Source organism: Lissotriton helveticus, chromosome 8 (assembly GCF_964261635.1).
Source record: "Lissotriton helveticus chromosome 8, aLisHel1.1, whole genome shotgun sequence".
Taxonomy (NCBI): domain Eukaryota; kingdom Metazoa; phylum Chordata; class Amphibia; order Caudata; family Salamandridae; genus Lissotriton; species Lissotriton helveticus.
In genome coordinates, this window is record NC_136069.1 from 477,147,087 (window position 1) to 477,166,257 (window position 19,171).

Genomic DNA, 19,171 nt, shown 5'->3' on the forward strand with positions numbered 1-19,171 from the left:
AGTACATATTTTTATACTGGAACCACTGCTAATAATGTCAGCTGAGCTTACAATGCACTATTTCTTAAATTGTTCATCACAACAGATTATACTTTGCATTAATTTAATAAACCATATATACTACTTTAAACTTTTTGTGGATGCATAACCAGCCTTGTGCTGCAGAGAGGTGAACCCAACTGTCCTTGACCGCAAACAGTATGCCATAGGAGACAAGCGACAGGAATTCCATACCCCTGTGAACCATGCCCTAATTGTATTGTTTCTTGAAAAGCTCACCCAGCTTGCCAACAGCAGAAAAAAACAGGAGCACATAATTATGTATAGTACACAGAAAGCCCTTGAACTCTTTCTATATAAAGAAAGTGCACATAGATTGAATAAGGATAATATTACTTACCCTTTCTGTTCTTGGCATGTAGTGCTGTAGATTCACATGCTTTGCATAAGTCCGCCATCTAGTGTTGGGCTCGGATGATTGCAAGTTGTTTTTGTTCCAATACGTTTTCTTTGAGTCATGAGGTTGTGTGACTCCCTTCTCTTGATAATACTGCACGCATGGTCATTGACGCCATGTTCAGATTGTTTTGCCGTGGATAGGTGAGAATGTAAGTATGCTTTATATATGAGCAATGCGATATCCATGCAGTAGTATGGTATAAGTATATATAGTCTATGACTGCCATCTACACACGGTTTTAGGAGACGAGGGTGGGCACAAGTGGATCTACAGCACTACATGCCAAGAACAGATGCTTACAGGGTCACATAATTAGTTTGAGGCATGTATGCTGTAGATACACATGCTTTGCAAAGACTGTAAAGCAGTCCCTCTTCTCAGGCAGTGGTTAACCTGTAGGGGTTGAAGTGGTTTGAAAAAAGTGTTCTTAGTACTGCTTGACCAACATTGGCTTGTTATCGTGCAAAGACATCCACACAATAATGTTTTGTGAATGTGTGTGGAGTGGACTATGTTGCTGCTTTGCAAATATCAGCAATAGAAATGTTCCCTCAAAAATCCATGGAAGCTCCTATTTTCCTAGTGGAGTGAGCGTTAGGAGGAACAAGTAAAAGCCTTTTAGCTTTTGCATAACAGGCCTGGATACATTGAACAATCCAACTTGAAATGCCCGATTTAGAAATTGTCTGTCCCATACAAGGAGGTGCGAAGACAAACAATTGCTTCGTTTTTCTAAATGATTTAGTTCTCTTTTTAATTTATTTTTATTTTTATATTAGTCCTCATACATGCCACCAGAAGATGTATGCTCTAGATGGGATCTCTCTGTGTCTTTCACACCGACAGACTCGATTGCCGCCCCAATGTCTGTGTGCGGCAAACAGGGTTCACCCAGAGGTAGGCTGTCTCCTTGTCCAACTCCCTTTCCCTTCGATGGACAGTCATGGGAACCAGGGAGGACCGGACCACAAACCTCTGGCATAATCATTGGACCACCGTTAGTTCTTCAACCAGGCCACCAGTGCGGACCAGACCTTGTCAGCACTCGCTTCATCGCAAGCCATATCTGACTTACTGACCATCATAATATTTTTTAGACAGTCCGCAAATCTGGGAGGAGCCTCCGACTTCCATTCTCTACATATTTCTCTCCTGGCAATGACTATCACATAGAATAGGAATTGTGAAGCAAAACTATTCATGTTGTATCCAGATGGCAGACCAAAAAAAAACTGTCTAGGGGAACATATAATTGAGAGTGACAAAACCTCCTCCAAAAAACCATAGACGGCCTCCCAGTATCTGGAAATCTCTGGACACTCTATAAACATGTGTCGGTCGTCCGCTGCCGGATGTTTACATCTAGGACAATAATAATTATCCAGTGTTACCTTGGATAATTTAGCCGGGGTCCAATAAACCCTGTAAGCTGTGAACAGATGTTTTCTCCTCAGGTTTTCTGGCTTTATTAATTTCTGGGACATAGAGAATGAATCCGTCCATATTCTCTGAACCTCCTCGGGACTACCAGATAGAACATTACCCCAGAGGTTCGCCAATTCAGATTCCAAGGTGTCCTTTACCCCCACGAACGACCTATACCAGAAAGAGACCTCCCGTTTCCAAGCTCCCCCCCTACAGATAGAATCTAAAACCCCTGTGTCCACTCCAGTCCCTACTGATTGCCTTGACCACCAGGCAGAGAGCTGATAAAACTTAAATCTAGTTAAAGACCTGTTGGTTAAATTTGTTAGGGACTCCCAACTCATAAGGCAAGAGTTAACACAAAGATCCCCCATCTCTTAAAACCTGATGCTTTAAGCGGCTGTGGCAGTTGGTCTTGAAGACATGCCGGAGTGCCGGGGGAATCCCAAATTGGGGCCTGTATGTTATAATAGGGTATCCCCAAAGTTCTCCGGACATAACTCCAATTCTTAAGTGCAGCAAGCAGGATCTTAAGGCAGACTTTTTTGTAAAATTTTTGGTTGCCAAATTTGAAAAGAAAGAATTCCAGGCCCTGTGGCTGGTCATGCAACAATGCCTGAAAGAGGCGGCCCTGTGAAGAAGAATCTAATTTATTGGCCAATATTCTAAAATTCTTTAAGTGAAAGGCATGGCAGTATAAAAATAAATCCGGTAGGGCCAAACCCCCTATCATCAACCCTCTCCTTAATTTCTTCCAGGCAATCCTGGGTGATTTTGCGGCCCATATGAAGGATCCGATCTTCCCTGGAAGGCTAGCGATGTCTTTAGAGGCAAATGGTAACGGGATGGTGTTAAAAAGAAAGGTTAGTTTGGGGAGAATGGTCATTTTCACGAGACTGACTCTCCCATATAAATTCAGTGGCAGATTTCCCCATCTTATTAACAGTTTGGAGACTTCCTTCACTACTATCTGCCAACTGACTTTAGGGATATCAGTCAATTTTTGAGTTAGGTGGATTCCCAAATTCCTAATCTTTTGTCTAGCTCCCTGAATAACGGATACGTTGTTCCAACCCATTATATCTGTTTTCTCCTTATTGATTTCGTACCCGGATACCCTCCCAAATTCCTCGGCCAGTTCGAATAACCGAGGGATTGCCTCATCATGATTTGAAATGTATAAGAGAAGGTCATCCGCGTACAGGACGGTGTTAAGCTCTAGATCTGCAATTTTAAAAGGTGAAATTATACTGTCAGCTCTAAGTGTACAAACAAAAGGCTCAATATAAACATCAAACAATAATGGGGACGGGGGCATCCCTGCCTAGTACCAAAGGAGATATCAAACCACTCTGATAAGCCTCCATTAACCAGAACTTTTGCTCGAGGGTTCCGATATAGGGATTTAACTCCTTCAATGAAAATCGATGGAAACCCAAACCTCGCCATGGCAGCCCAGAGATACGCCCAGTTAACCTGATCGAACGCTTTGGCCGCGTCGATTGCTAAAATGGCAAGTGGCAACCCCCTCTCCTCTGCAAAATCAATTGCCCCTATTACCTGGAACGTTAATTAGTTAAGCTGCCTCCCCGGAATGAACCCTCTTTGATCTGGGTGTATGATTGTTTTTATAATTCTGGCGAGTCTAGTAGCCAGTATCCCAGAGAAGATCTTCAGATCTGAATTTAACAGGTGTGTAATGCCCTTTCTGCAACAGAGTCTTGTTGGGGGAAAAACATGTAATTCAATGGATTGATTAATATGAAAATTAGAGACTGCCTTTTGTTGGAACTTAGGATTTGTTCCAAGTACTACTCTGTCTCTATGTAGTTGGAAGAAGGATTGTGTCTGTATTTCACCGACTCTTCTAAGTGAAGTAATAGCAATTCAAAAGGCAGGTTTCCATAACTATTGCAATTGACAAGAGTGAAGTGGTTCAAAAGGAGAACCCATTAGTCTTGGTAATACAATTTTTAATTTCCTTACATGTGCAGGTGAAAGTCTAGGAGGAATGACTCTTAAGTCCCTCCATAAAGGCTTTGATAACGGGTATTTTCATTAATGAGAAGTGCTGTCTATTTTGCATATAGGCTGCAATAGCAGCAAGGTGTAATCATATAGAAGTATATGCTAGCCATGTAGTCTGTAGATGCATTAAGTAACTATTTATGTTTGTCCTTTTTCATGAAGAGGGTTAACCTTTTGTTTGTGACAGAATGTGACAGAATGTAACAAATCTTTTCCATTTAGCGGCATAACATTGTCTTGTAGTAGGTTTGCGAGCTTCATTAAAAATGTCCATACATTGTGGAGTGGTGTGGCTCACTGGTTAGAGGCGGCAGACCCGGAAGCAGAGGACGGCCCGGGACCAGGGTTCAATTGCCGACGCGGCAGGGTCTTGGACCAGGGTCAACGGACTTCATAATTCTCACCTCGGTGCCTACTCTAACTAGGGATCACACTCGGCAGCTCTGGGCATTAGCTTGCCTCATCTCCACAACGGCCCCCCACATACGCCGGGGATGCCTGGTTTCACCTTGGAGAGACCCAGTAGGGACCATCTCACAGGGAAAGCCAGGACGGGTTCCCCAGCGGTCTACAGCGCAGAGATACTCCTTCGGGAGTCGATTCTAGCGCTTTGGAAACCCACAATCAATCAACAATCAATCATACATTCTTGAGGGAAATTCAAGTAACTAAATTCTAAGACTTCAGGAGCCAAATCGCAAGATTCATCTCCTTGGAATTGGGATGTCTTAGTTTCCCTTAGTTTTGTGTGAGAAGGTCCGGGTTGAGGTAAAATTTCTTGTCTGGACCTAGAGATGGCTAACAGTGTTGAAAACCGCGGTTTGCGAGTCAAAGTTGAAGCTATTAATATCATGGTAAGAGATGTTTGTCGAGTTGCCTGACCACTATTGGAAGTATATAAATAAATTAAATAAATAAGTGGGCGAGGTGGAAAAGCGTATGCAAATATCCCTGACCAGTTGATCCATACAGCATTGACTTTGGACTGTTGATGTGGATACCTGCTTACGAAGTATGGGCATTTGCGTTCTGTTTTGTTGTAAATAGTTCTATTTGTGGGAACCCCCATATCTAAAAGTACGGTAGAAGAATCATGGGGTGTAGTTCCCATTTGTAGACTTGTTGCTGTATCCTGCTTAGGAGGTCTGCGATCTGATTGCTTGTCCACTATTATGTGTTGGACGGCAGTGCCATTCCCTCTAGGAGAGGCCATGCCAAGGGCAGAGTAGCCTGCTTACTCTCCAATAAGATAAGATGGAACTTTGTCCATTATTTAGACTCTAGTAATTTGTTTCAGGCAATAACATTGTCAAATCTTGTTAATGATGATCCACGAATATCACTGGTATTAATAAATGCTTACATTCCTCCAGATACATGTTTTAATGTAGGTCTAAAGAAGGTCTTTTCCTTCATTCAAAATCTCTTAGACTCTGAATTCCCCCCTCACATATTGTTATTAGGGGATTTTAACTGTAAAATTTCTAATTGCAGCCTCGAGTTGTTCAGGAATAAGCTTAAGGAGGAATCATTACAGATACCACAAGCTTTATTCCCTGGTAACATCAAGACCAACAAGAGAGGGAAATTATTACTGGAGGAATTATTGGAGGTAGATAGTATTATAATAAATGGAAGGCTCCCCTCTGATATTCCGGCAAATTTTACACATAAATCTAACAATAGTGAATCTATTCTTGATTACGTGGTAGTGGGTAGTGCTTCCTTCTATCTCTTGAAAGATTTGTCGGTATTCAACACAGAACTTAGCGACCATAAGGTACTTGCCATTACTGTAAACCTAAACCCACCCGCGACGGATACGTGGCTCATAAATAGTGAACTGGTAAATTTTGGAGCCAATTCTCGGAGATGTTACTGGAATTTTAAGGCTATTGGGGGTTTGGCGAGTATCTTGGAGGCTGCTGTGGAGAATTTGGTTCACTGGGATGGACGTGAATTAATATGTTTTGCTGATTTTTTGAATGAAGTAATTTCTATTGCAAAACCTATAAAAAATCTTAAAGTAATTCCTAGTTGTCTTCGGCTTCTTAATGTTGAAATAAATAAATTGGTAAGGGAGCAATATCTCTTATATACCCCCGAAAGATATCATAGAATAGTCCTATTAAGAAGAAGGAGGAGTAGGATGAAGGCTAAATTAGAAAGGGGGAAAGAAGATACCGTATGGATTAATCTACGGGAGGCGGCACATAAGGGTCAAGCTAGGATATTTTGGTCAATAATTGGGGAGGGTTGTGGACTAAGATCTAGACCGCCACCAATTCCCATTGAAGAGCAAATCTGGGTTGGGTACATTGAGAAGTTATATGCCAGTAATGGTTGGGTCCCTGAAAACGATAGAACACATGTGGACAACTCTCCTTACGGACCACCGTCCGAGAAGGACATTGAACTAGCCATCAAGGGCTTGCGCTCTTCTGGCGCAATGGGTCCGGATGAGCTTCCTATCTCGGTCATAAAACAACATAGTAAGATGTGGAGTAAAATTCTTTTCCCAGTCTTTAACTTCTGTTTTTCTTGTAAAACCGTTCTCCCTTCTTGGAAGGGGAGTAGTAGAAAAGCTTTATTTGATTTTTGTAAATTTAAAAATCATAAAAGCAACATTCATCAGAAATCGATACATAATATACACAAAGTATAACTTTACATTTCAGTAAAAGCAGAATAACTGTGAATACAATGGATTTATGGGCACTTTAAACTTTTCCTTTTTCTAAAAATACTCTTTAAAAAACCAACCATGGTAGCCACACATAGTTCATCATGTAACAGCTGGAGATACAATAAGGCTAGGCGGCACTGGTGCCAAGGACCGTGCTTTTTCAAAAGTGGTTTAATCCATTGTGCTCTCTCGTTATAGTAAAAACCACAGAAACAAATCACGTGGAGGGTTGATTGTTCAGCCTTCCCATCACATGGACATTTAATAAACATTTTTGACCAGTCGTTAATGTGTGGGAATGAGACTAGGCGAAAAAAGATGTCAAATCTGAACCTGGTGAGTAAAAACCTATCAAAACCCTTAATGCACCAGTTCAAATAGGGTTGCATGTTGCCCGATATGAGCAACATTTGGTGCCGCACAACCAATCCTTTATTCAGCTCTACCCCCAACCGCAGGGATTCCAGATGGTACCAACAGTCTTTCTTTAGGTCTTTCCTTGAGATCCTGCAAAGCCCCTCAGGGGCAGTAAAGAACTCGGGTTTCCCCATGTCTTGGCAAAACTTTTGGATATAGGATAACCACGCTATTTTGTAAGATTTGTCAAGAACCATAACATCACGAATGATCTCTCCATTAAGTTCCAGGTCAGCTGCGGTCTAAACCCTGCGCCAGAGTAATAGTGGTTGCATCGCAATCAGATCACTAATATGACGGACCCCCAACTCAGCGTGACAGTTAAACACAGATAAACTAAAAGGTACTGCTAAAATAAACCTTAAAAAAGTATTTTCTACTATTTGTAGTTCCCTAGCGTTTTGGATGCCCCAGACGCCAGCCCCATAAATGGCTGTGCTAACACATTTGGCCATATAAAGTATACTAGTCCCGCTTCACAAGAAAGGAGCCCGTGATGTGCCACAAAATTACCGCCAAATTGCCCTTTTGGATGCCATAGGCAAGGTTTTTTCAAAATGCCTCCTTAAATCGATTAACAACTGGGTGTCCAAGGATGAAATTTTGCCCTTTGAGCAGACTGGGTTTAGGCAAAGACATAGTACTTTAGACAACTTGACGGCATTGCAGGTTATAACAGAGAAATATGTCAAGGTTCATGGAGGGAGAGTTTATGGCGCCTTCATAGATTTCTCCACAGCATTTGATAAAGTAGATCGATCTTTGCTGTGGAGGAAGTTATTAAATCTAGGTATGCCGTCCAATCTCCTGGAGTTAATACGAGCTTTGCATTCGGATACCTGGTGCAGAGTACTGTTAGGTGGGGAAAGAGGTCTTTCGGAAGTAATTACTACAGCTAATGGGTTAAAACAAGGATGTTTATTGGCGCCTCTATTGTTTTCCCTCTACATAGCGGATCTTGCCCATGTTTTGTCTGCAAGTGAAGGAATAGCTCCGGTCTTGGGGGGGTGTCCCAATTATTTGTTTATTGTATGCAGACGATATATTAATCCTAGATTTAACACCTAAAGGTCTAAATAATCGTCTGCATGCTCTTTATAAATATGCAGAGGCACACCATCTGAAGATAAATGTCTCAAAAAGCAAAGTAATGTGCATGACGGATAGGAAAAAGTTGAAATATGTGAACTTCCCATGGTCAGTGGGAGGACAAAGATTAGAAGTGGTACAACCTTATGTCTTCCTCGGAAAAGTTGTTACTGGTAACCTAAGCGAGAAGGCTCACATAGCTAACAACACCCGGAAAGCAATTGTCCAAGGCAAAAGTCTTGTCTCACTCTATAAGGCTACTGGCAGAAGGCACTTTGCTATTTTTTTAGAGGTATATCGAGCTAAAATTCCAGCTTCACTACTTTATGGCACGGAAAAAGTTGACTTAAAAACACGGGGCTTTTTATACTCTACAGAAGGCAAAATTCTGCGCAGTCTAACCACGGTTAATACTGCGAGCTCTACAGCCGCACTTAGACTGGAATTCGGCCTACGTAGTAGTTGGGTTCAGGGTTTAGCGGGGATAGTGCGCTGGGTTTTTAATCTTGCAAGGGGAGATTCAGGTACTTTAAGATATCTTATAAAAACTGAGTTGTTAGGAAATTTTAAAGAATATTCGTTAATTGTCTATTTACTTTATCTACATATCAGCTGAAGTCCATCTTGAAGTTGGCCTCTTGGGAATTAAGCTTTAGGTTGGATAGGGAAGCTCGTACCTTGAAGAAAGGCGTCTATCTGGCTATTGATACCTGCCCAATGAGAAAAGCCCAACCATACGTCACCTGGAATCTCCCCATGGAGTACGGCGATTCTTGTTTTTATTGAGGCAGGACTTACTTCCTTTGAACTTTCTTGTGTCCAGATGGTACGGCTCCACAGCTTTATGTGATCTTTGTAACAACTCAACTCAAGATATTAATCATGTCCTCTTTGTGTGCCCGGCTCTACTTGCGCATAGGCACAAGTGGTATAGACCTATCTGTCTCCAATTAAGCATTTTCTCTGCTACTTCTTTCTTAGATGCCATTTATAACCCCCCCAATGAAATGTTTTGCTATAAAATGTTTAACTTTTTCAAAAGTTTCTTAGCTTTATACTAAAAGGTTTGAAATGTTAAATTCTATTCTGTATTTTATCTATGATTGTATGTAATTGCATCTGATTTTGTCAATCTTTTATGTGGATCTCATTTGAGTTCCGAAATCATAAATAAACTTGAAACTTGATTGCTTGTCCCAGGGACATGTTCCGCTAGAAAATGAATGTTGTGATGTATTACTAATCTCTATATTTTCTATCTTGATACAATTGGAGAGCGTGCACCCCCCGTTTCTGTATGTAATACATAGTTGTCATATTGTCTGTTCGAATGAGGGCAACTTTGTGTTATAGATGAGGTAGGAAGGCTTTCGCTGCTAAGTGAACAGCTTGCAGCTCTAGGTAATTGATATGGAGATCCTGGTGTATGGAATCCCACACTCCCTGAATTGTGAGGTCTTGGAGATATGCACCCCAACCTACTAGCGAAGCATCTGCTGTCAGAATCATTTGTGAAACTGGATCTTGATGCAGCCGCCCCTTGGACAGATTTTGTGGTTTCCACCATTGCAGAGAGAGAAGTGTGCAGCTGTCTACCAACACTAGATTGTGAAATTGACCCAGTGACTGAGTCCATTGATAAGATAGAGATTGTTGTAAAGGTCTCATGTGTAATCTAGCACGTGGAACTATTGAAATAAAATATGCCATCATTCCTAGAAGTTGCAGAAATGGTTTGTCTGGGATTTGACTCCCTGTTTGAAACTGTTGAATTAGTGTTACTATGTTGTATATTCTGTCAGCATTTGGGTATGCCAAGGCTGAATGTGTGTTGAGCATGGTCCCTAGGTATGATTGCATGCTGGCTAGTTGTAGATGCGACCTTTGTAGGTTGACGGTAAACTCTAGTTGATCTAATAAGGTTAGGGTTTGTTGAGTATTGTGTTTGCAAAGGCCGAGACTGTTTGCTTTTATTACCAGTCGTCTAAATATGGAACGACTAATGTTTTGTCTGCGTAGATGTGCTGCCACTACTGCTAGACGTTTTGTGAATACTCTTGGTGCAGTGGTAATCCGGATGAGAAGAACCTTGAATTGAAAATATGAATAGGTATATTGAAAAAGGAGTCTTTTAGATCTAAGACAGTCATGAAGTCTACCTTTTGTAATAAAGGAATGATCTAGATGGGTGTTCATGTGAAAGTGTTCTGATATGATGTAATGATTTAATGGTCTAAGATCAAGGATGGGTCGTAGGGATCCATCTGTTTTGGGAACAAGTTAGTATAGTGAATAAACTACTGTTTTTGAACTGTTTCTATTGTTCCTTTTTGCAATGGAGCTGTTATTTCTTGTTGAGAAGAGTTTGATGTTGAATGAGCAGTTTGTATTTGCGAGGTGGAATATTTGGAGGAGTTGTAATGAGCTCAAGATAGTAACCATGTTGGATGATATCCAACACCCACTGATCTGTTGTGATTGATTTCCAAGTGTCAAGAAATTGTTGAAGACAACCTCGGACAGGTCTGGGGAAATGGAAAGAAAGTCATTGTTTATTACTGGTGTTAAAGGAATGAGTGTTGTTACCTCAACTTCTTCCTTTAAAGTAATTCCATCTGTAGAAGGTTTTTTGAGAAGAGGTTTGTCCTTGTGATTTGTAAGTCGACCCAGTGGTGTCTGAGCCGATCTTGCACCTTGTTTGTAATTGGGCCTACGAAAAGAACCACAATATGTACTTGTCTGTAGAGCACCCATTGATTTTGCAACCTCTGCGTCCTTTTTCATTTGCTCAAGGGCTGTATCCACTTGAGGTCCGAACAGATGTTCTTTATCAAAAGCTAGATTCAGGATAGCCTGTTGTACCTCAGGCTTAAATCCTTATACCCGCAGCCATGCATCCCTTCGTAGGAGTAAACCTTTGTTTATACCTCTAGCAGCAGTGTCAGCAGCATCTAATGCATATTTAATAGAATTATTGGTAATGAGTTCTACCTCATTAACAATTTCCTGCACCCTTTTTCTGTGCTCTTCTGGGAGGTGTTGGAGGAGCTCCTCCATTTGGTCCCAGTGGGATCTGTTGTATCTTTCTAATATAGCTTGGCTATACGCCAGTGATTAGCTGCGTGTGCAGCAACACGTTTTCCAGAAGCATCTATTAGTTTAGATTCTTTCTCAGGAGGTAGTGCGTCTCCGGATGTTTGGGATTTAGCCCTCTTGCTTGCATGTGAGACTACTAAAGAGTCTGGGTTTAAATGACCTTTTATAAAGGTTGGATCTGAAGGTGCTGCTTTGTATTTTTGGTCAAAGCGCGGTGTTCTAATTCTCGCTTTGACAGGATCTTTGAAAATGTCTGCGTGATGTGTCATGCCTTTAAGGAGTGGTAAATACTGGGTTCCTCTTTGGGCATTAGAGTCTCAAAAAGAAAATCCTCCTCTATCGAATCTTTATTTAAGGGGAACTGGTGGAAAGCTGCTACCTGTGCTATTAAATTCTGATATCCAGAGGCCTCAGGTGGTGATGGTCATGTGGTATATCGATCAGGGTACCTATTCCTTTGTGGTTCAATTTCATAGTCATCCCAAGCATCCCCATGTTGTATGTTTTGTGGAATGTCCTGATCATCTTCTCCAATTGGTGAGTGTGGCGACACGTCACCTGCCTCAGATAAATATGGTGAGCGAGGTGGTGGAGTAAATGGTGGAGGTGGTGTTTATGGGGTAGGTGAAGATGGAATAAGGTTGTGCAATCGGCTAGTGGCAGCATCCTTCCTCTTATTCTTTAAAGGCTGAATCGGAACGTCCAAAACTTCTTCAAAAGACAACAGCTTTTTTGAAGATTGTTGTTTTGCTGGTTGGAGCACTATTCTTTTAGTTCCAGGCTGAATCTAGAGTCTTTTTGTTTCCGGTCGAGCCGTTCTTGAAATTGCTCGGGGATCCGCTCCGGTGGAGATTTCGGTCAGAAAACAAAGCATTTCATTGCCAGAAGCTTCTGTTTAGTTGGAGCAGTGGTACAATCCAAAATTGACTGCTTCTGATTCAGTGTTGAGACCAAAGATCGAGGCGTTACAGACCCGGATTTGGAGGCCCCTGCTGAAGGTCAAATTTTCAGAGCCGAGCCGGAGGGCAGGGCTTACAAATAAGTTTTTGGGTGCGTGCCATTGCTTTTTTGCAGTGGCAAACCATGAGCAGTCTTAAGACGGAGTTGAGGCTTTGAGATTAGGATCAGGGGTATAAGTAATCACTGTCCGATGCTTCTGTGCCAGCTGAAGAGTGGTAGAGTCCTCATCGGATTGGGACTCTGAATCATATACCAATAGTGATTCCACCTGTACTGCTGAAGCTTCTTCATTCTCCTCCTGTTGTTGACCAAAGATATCCGGTACACCGTCCGCTTGCTTGTACTGCATTTCATGGCATCGAGCATGTCAGTCTCGAATAGTCTTTTTAGATCTGAAAAAACTTGAAGGTCTCACAGCTCTCCTCTCGATGATCTGGCGAGAGGCATAGGTTGCAAACTGAGTGTTGGTCGGTATGAGAATACTTGAAATGACACTTCGGACAGAAACGGAATGGAGTATGTTCCAATAGCAGGTCATTCTCCGATGGATGCTGGACTGTCACAAGTATGCTCGGCCAGGTGTTGCCCGTAGGCCAAAGGGAGCGAGCGGAAGACCCGCTACACAGAAGGATGATTGCTCTCACTCAATAAGCAAACCTATTGAGACAATACAGTTGAGTGTATACTAAAGAATCAAAGGGAGCCAGAAGGAGTCTTGAACCGGAGCACAAGATATTACATCCAAACATGTAAGCGGAAAAAAGATCAGAAGATGGCGTCGATGACCATGTGCAACAATTCCAAGAGGAGGAGTCACACAGGCTCGTGACTCGAAGAAAGCTTCTTGGAACACAAACAACTTGCAATCATCTGAGCCCAACAATAGATGGCAGACTTAAGCAAAGCATGTATCTACAGGACATGCCTCGAACAAGGCTTTTCTGGTCAGGTACTGTCTGTATTTTAAATTGAAACGTCTTGAAATGTTTGCCGACGACAAACTGCAAATGAGTGACAGTGTTTTGTCTGTTTCACTCTACATTTCTTGTGGATAGTTTTCTAGCTTTGGAAATTACTTCAAGATAGTAATCCCACAGTCTAGGTCTTACAACCCCAAAAGCAATACAGTAAAGGTAACACTGTATAATACGTGCCTGGGTCGGTTATGGCATGACCATCTAGAAAACAATGAAATTTAGAACTACTTCTCAAAGAACTAGATAGATATATTTTGTATACACAGTACATATCCACTCTCCCTCTGTGAGGAAGAAAATATGCTGGTCAACTGTCAATATTTGGTAAAATTCCATTGGCAGTTTCCTGAATTGTCAAACAGAAAGCAAAACCCTTGGGTCTGTGAACATTCTCAACCTAGCTGAGAGACTAGCCTTCATAGAATGTCCCTTTTATAGGATGGTTTCCCTCACTCATCATAGGTGGCATGCGCCATTATTTCAAACTCCTCATACCGTGATGCCTAGTCACGGTAATGGCTACAACCTCCTCACTGGGAGACCAACAAGACTAGAAAGGAGTACAAGGACTCAGTTGTCCACAAAGATTAACAAATTCAAGAAAGATCTATCACATTTTGCCTTAGAGAAGGTATATCCATACACCAGTGACAGTTACACACCTCTAGAGTTTACTCAGAAAGGATGCATATATGGCTCTAATTACTCCTCCTCTGAAACTGAAGAATGGTCAAGGGATTCCCACACTGGTACAGGTCGGCAACAGTCGGTATCTCAAAGGAGAGGGCAAGGCAGATGGCAAGGAAAATATTCTAGATCACCCCAACACCAATGATGGACTTCCAACACCTTGGAGTTATCCTATGCCACAAGTTCAACCTATGCCTCACTTCCAATGTCCCTCACCTCCCTTACACAATCTGACTTTTCTAGAACAAAAGCCGAGACAGGTCAAGGAAGACAACAACAATAACATGTGCACTGAAGTCCACCACCATCAACCTGCCACACCTGGAGTATGACGTAGATAACTCTGCAACAGGCATGAGCAGCAACACAATCTAGTTGTGAACCTCAGCAGTCAGACACTGACCTACGATGAGCAGAAAGTACTAAATAGAGGACTTCGTTGTGTCCCTACCTACAAAGGGAATGCTTTTCAAGTACACCAGGAACTATCCCTATTTTTTCGTAAGGTCAGATTACAGTATTTCTTTGCTGAAACCCCAGAAGGGGATGTAGAGATTACCCCAGTGAATACTAACCTCAGTAAGAAATCTACCTTCAATCCACAGACTCATATGATCCTCCAGAAGTTCTCACTTTTGAGAAAGCGGTCCTCAAGGACCTAGAACTTTTGTTTGGTGCCACGACACAACCTTTCTGCAACCTGTCCAAGCTCTTGCTCTGAACACTGAGTTCAGACAACTACACTACCATCAAGCCAGCAGACAAGGGATGAGCCACGGTTATCCTGGATACAGCTTACAGGAGAGAGTGCCTTAGAGAACTTAACATAAGGGGCACCTATCACCCCCTAAAAAATGACCCCATCAAAAGATTGCCCATTACCATTAACTCTATGGTGGAGGAAGCCAAGGACAATGACTAGCTGACCACAAAAGAAGCTGAATTCCTGATAACCAGTGACCCTGTCACTCCATATTCCTACATACTTCCAAAGATTCACAAACCTCAGAGGCTTCCTCCTGGGAGACCAATCATTTCGGGGATTGGTTCTTTATTAGAACTCGTCACCATTTGTGGACTTATTTCTGCGACCCTTGGTTAGTGCCTTGCCTACCTACCTTCAGGTCACTAAAGATTGCCTACATCATTTGACTAATGTGACTTTTGAAGTGGATACTGATTATTTGGCTTCATTTAACATAGAGTCATTGTACACCTGTGTCTCACCGGTCCAGACTCTCACTACTGTAGAGACCCTACTTCAAGCAAGTAATCTTGATGCACTCACACCCATTTCCTTTATCATGGATCGTGCCACCTTAGCAATAAAAGAGAATTTCTTACGCTTTGAGGATGGCTGTACCTCCATACGTCTGGGACTTCCACTGGGGTTACATTTGCCCCCAGTCTGGCGAATTTGTACATGCACTCCTTAGAAACAGAGCAAGTCTTGGTACCAGACAGTCCCTATTGCTCACACATAGTTATGTGGAAACAATATAGATTGCATTCTTGTCATGTGGCATGGTGAAGCCACATCCACCACCAATTCCCACCAGTAGCTTAATTCATTGAACACGTTCTTAAAGTTCACATGCAAATTCAGTAAGATTCAGTAAGGAGAGTCTCCCTTTTCTGGATCTACTAATCTTTCCATCTGCTGGTACTGTGGAGACTGAACTATACAGAAAACCGATGGCTCAGAACACCCTGCTATCATACACCAACAAACACCTCCAAAGCACTACATGATAACCTTCCATTTAGGTAATGTTTGGAACTGCTGCACAATTGCCGCAGTATCCAGAAAAAAGCAAACAAGCAAAAATGCTGTAATCCCAGTTGCTAGACAGGTAATCAATCAATCAATCAATCAAGCCATTTGTATAGCGCACTACTCACCCGGGAGGGTCTCAAGGCGCTTGTGGGGAGGGGTATGCTACTGCTCGAACAGCCAGGTCTTGAGTTGTTTCCTGAAGGCGAGATGGTCCTGGGTCAGCCGAAGGTGGATGGGGAGGGAGTTCCAAGTCTTGGCAGCCAGGTAAGAGAAGGATCTTCCTCCGGCGGTGGCTCTTCGGATGCGTGGTACGGCTGCGAGGGCGAGGCTGGTGGACCGTAGCTGGCGGGTGGGCGTGTAGAAGGTCAGGCGGTCGTTGAGGTACTTGGGGCCCAGGTCGTGGAGAGACTTGTGTGCGTGGGTGAGGAGCCGGAACGTGATCCTCTTGTCGACGGGGAGCCAGTGCAGGTTCCTCAGGTGGCTGGAGATGTGGCTGCGTCGGGGGACATCCAGGATGAGTCTGGCGGAGGCGTTCTGGATGCGCTGGAGTCTTTTCTGTAGCTTGGCTGTGGTTCCGGCGTAGAGGGCGTTTCCGTAGTCCAGTCGGCTGGTGACGAGTGCCTGGGTGACAGTCTTCCTGGTCTCGGTCGGGATCCAGGGGAAGATCTTGCGAAGCATACGCAGGGTGTTGAAGCACGATGAGGAGACGGCGTTGACTTGTCTGGTCATCGAGAGGGAGGGGTCCAGGATGAAGCCCAGGTTGCGTGCGTGGTCGGTTGGCTTGGGTGCGGTGCCCAGGGCTGGGGGCCACCAGGAGTCGTCCCAGGCGGAGGGCGAAGATCCCAGGATGAGGACTTCCGTCTTGTCCGAGTTCAGTTTCAGGCGGCTGTCCTTCATCCACTCGGCGACGTCTTTCATCCCTTCGTGTAGGCAGGTTCTGGCGGTGTCGGGGTCTCTGGTGAGGGAGAGGATCAGCTGGGTGTCGTCGGCGTAAGAGATGATGTTGAGGTTGTGCTGGCGTGCGATGGCTGCGAGAGGTTTCATGTAGATGTTGAAGAGGGTGGGGCTGAGTGAAGATCCTTGCGGGACGCCGCAGAGGACTTCGGTGGCCTCGGGGGGGAGGCGGACTCTTTGTGTTCTTCCGGCGAGGAACGAGATGATCCATTCCAGTGCCTTCTCTTGGATACCGATGTTGCTGAGGCGCTGGACTAGGGTGCGGTGGCAGACCGTGTCGAACGCAGCGGAGAGGTCCAGGAGGATGAGGGCCACTGTTTCCCCCTTGTCGAGCAGGGTCCGGATGTCGTCGGTGGCTGCGATGAGGGCGGTCTCGGTGCTGTGGTTGGCTCTGAAGCCGGACTGCGAGGGGTCGAGGGATCCGTTCGTCTCGAGGAAGGCGGTCAGCTGTCTGTTGACGATCTTCTCGATGACTTTAGCAGGAAAAGGGAGGAGCGAGATGGGGCGGAAGTTTTTGAGATCGGTGAGGTCCGCTGTAGGTTTCTTCAGGAGGGCGCTGATCTCGGCGTGCTTCCAGCTCTCCGGGAAGGTGGCGGTGTTGAAGGAGGCGTTGATGATGTTCCGGAGTTGGGGTGCGATGGTGGAGTCGGCCTTGTTGAAGACGTGGTGTTGGCAGGGGTCGGTCGGTGATCCGGAGTGGATGGTGTTCATCGTGCGGGCTGTGTCTTCGGTGGTCACCGTGGTCCAGGTGCGAAGGGTGGCGGTGGGGGGCGTTGGTTCGACGGTTGGGTGCGTGGGTGCGGCGCCGAAGCTGTTGTGGATGTCGGCGATCTTGCGGTGGAAGAACGAGGCGAGGGAGTCGCAGAGGTCTTGTGACGGAGTGATGTCGTTGGTGCCGGTGCTGGGGTTGGAGAACTCCTTGACGATAGTGAAGAGCTCTTTGCTGTCGTGGGCGTTGTTGTCCAGTCGTTCCTTCAGGGATTTCTTCTTGGTGGTGCGGATGAGCTGGTGGTGCTTGCGGGTAGCGTGTTTGAGGGCGGTCATGTTGTCGGTGGTCCGGTCGAGGAGCCAGGCTTTCTCGAGGGTGCGGCAGGTCTTCTTGGAGTCCTTGAGGTCGTCTGTGAACCAGGATGCCTTCTTGCTTCTGGGTCTGCTGGGAGGGCTCTTTAGTGGCGCGAGGTCGTCGGCGCAGGCGGTCAGCCACTGTGTGAAGTTGCGGGCTGCTTCGTTGGGGTCCATTGTGTTGGCGGGTGGGCTCTGGCTGAGGGAGGTGGTTAGCTGGTCTGCGGTGATCTTGCTCCAATTCCTGTGAGGTACCTGTTGAGGGTGGTGGTGGGTCGTGGATCTTTTGAAGCTGAAGTGGACGCAGCTGTGGTCGGTCCAGTGGAGTCCGGTGGCGTGGCTGAAGGTGATGTACTTGCTGGAAGAGAAGACGGGATCAAGCGTGTGGCCGGCGTAGTGGGTGGGGGTGTTGACCAGTTGCTTGAGTCCGAGGTTGGCTAGGTTTTCCAGCAGGGCGGTGGTGTTGCGGTCCTTGTTGTTCTCCAGGTGGAAGTTGAGGTCCCCGAGGAGGATGTAGTCAGTGGAGGGGAGGGCGTGCGGGCTGATGAAGTCTGTGATGTCTTCGCTGAATTGTGTGCGTGGTCCCAGGGGTTTGTAGACGAGGGTGCCTCCGAGGGTCGTCTTAGGGTTGGTGTGAATCTGGAAGTGGAGATGTTCAGCTGCGGCAAAGGAGTCGTTGGCGTCGGTCGTGATGCGGATGGTGTTCCGGTCTGGTTGATGCGATCCCTCCTGATGATCTTGTACCCGTCCGGGATGGCGATGGCGATGTCGGGTGCAGAGGAGGCGTTCATCCAGGTTTCTGTGAGGAAGGCGACGTCCGGTGATGTAGCGTCGAGGAGGTTCCAGAGTTCCACGGCGTGTCTGTGGACGGAGCGGGTGTTGATCAGGATGCACTTGAGGTGGTTGCTGCTGGTGTTTGTCTTGGCGGGTGCGGGGCAGGTTCAGGTAGTATATTTATTGTCCCTGATGAAGAAACCAGCAAAGAGAGCACGCAACAACCGTGATGCCTTACTCGATATTCAGCAACCAAAATAACCGACCGGAGGACTAGTGTGCGTGAATATATTCTGCACTTTTTCCAACTAGATAAAAACACTGGCACATTCTAAATAAAAGTGAGAGATTGCTACAGTTCCCACTTTTTGCATTCAAAAGAAGCAACAACTTGAAGGATAAACTGGTGCACACCAGACCCAAAGTACACAATACCACCAGACAGGAGACACTTTGGGGGGTAGGCCACAGGTTATGGGGCAGTGATTGCGCACAGACCACTACTACAACTGAGATCGATATCGGCACAGGAAGAACGTGAGAACGGATACAACATACGACGGCAACAGCGAAAGATTGCTTTATCCATCTCTTGATCATGTGGTCTCAGATACGTCAGAATGACAACGCGGAAAGTAAAAACTCACATCCTGGAGCAAATAAGTACCATTAGATGTAATCAGCAGGCAATCAAACTTACTAACCATTTCAATGAAAAAGGACATCAAGCAGATGATCTAAGGTGGACACTTCTCGACAAACCTAACTTATCAACA

General features: G+C 44.8%; 1 protein-coding gene across 1 annotated transcript in view; it reads right to left on the reverse strand.

Moving 5' to 3' along the window:
• Positions 1-19,171, reverse strand: part of NAA16 (N-alpha-acetyltransferase 16, NatA auxiliary subunit) — a 587,644-nt gene that overhangs the window by 21,698 nt on the left and 546,775 nt on the right. The window lies entirely within an intron of this gene.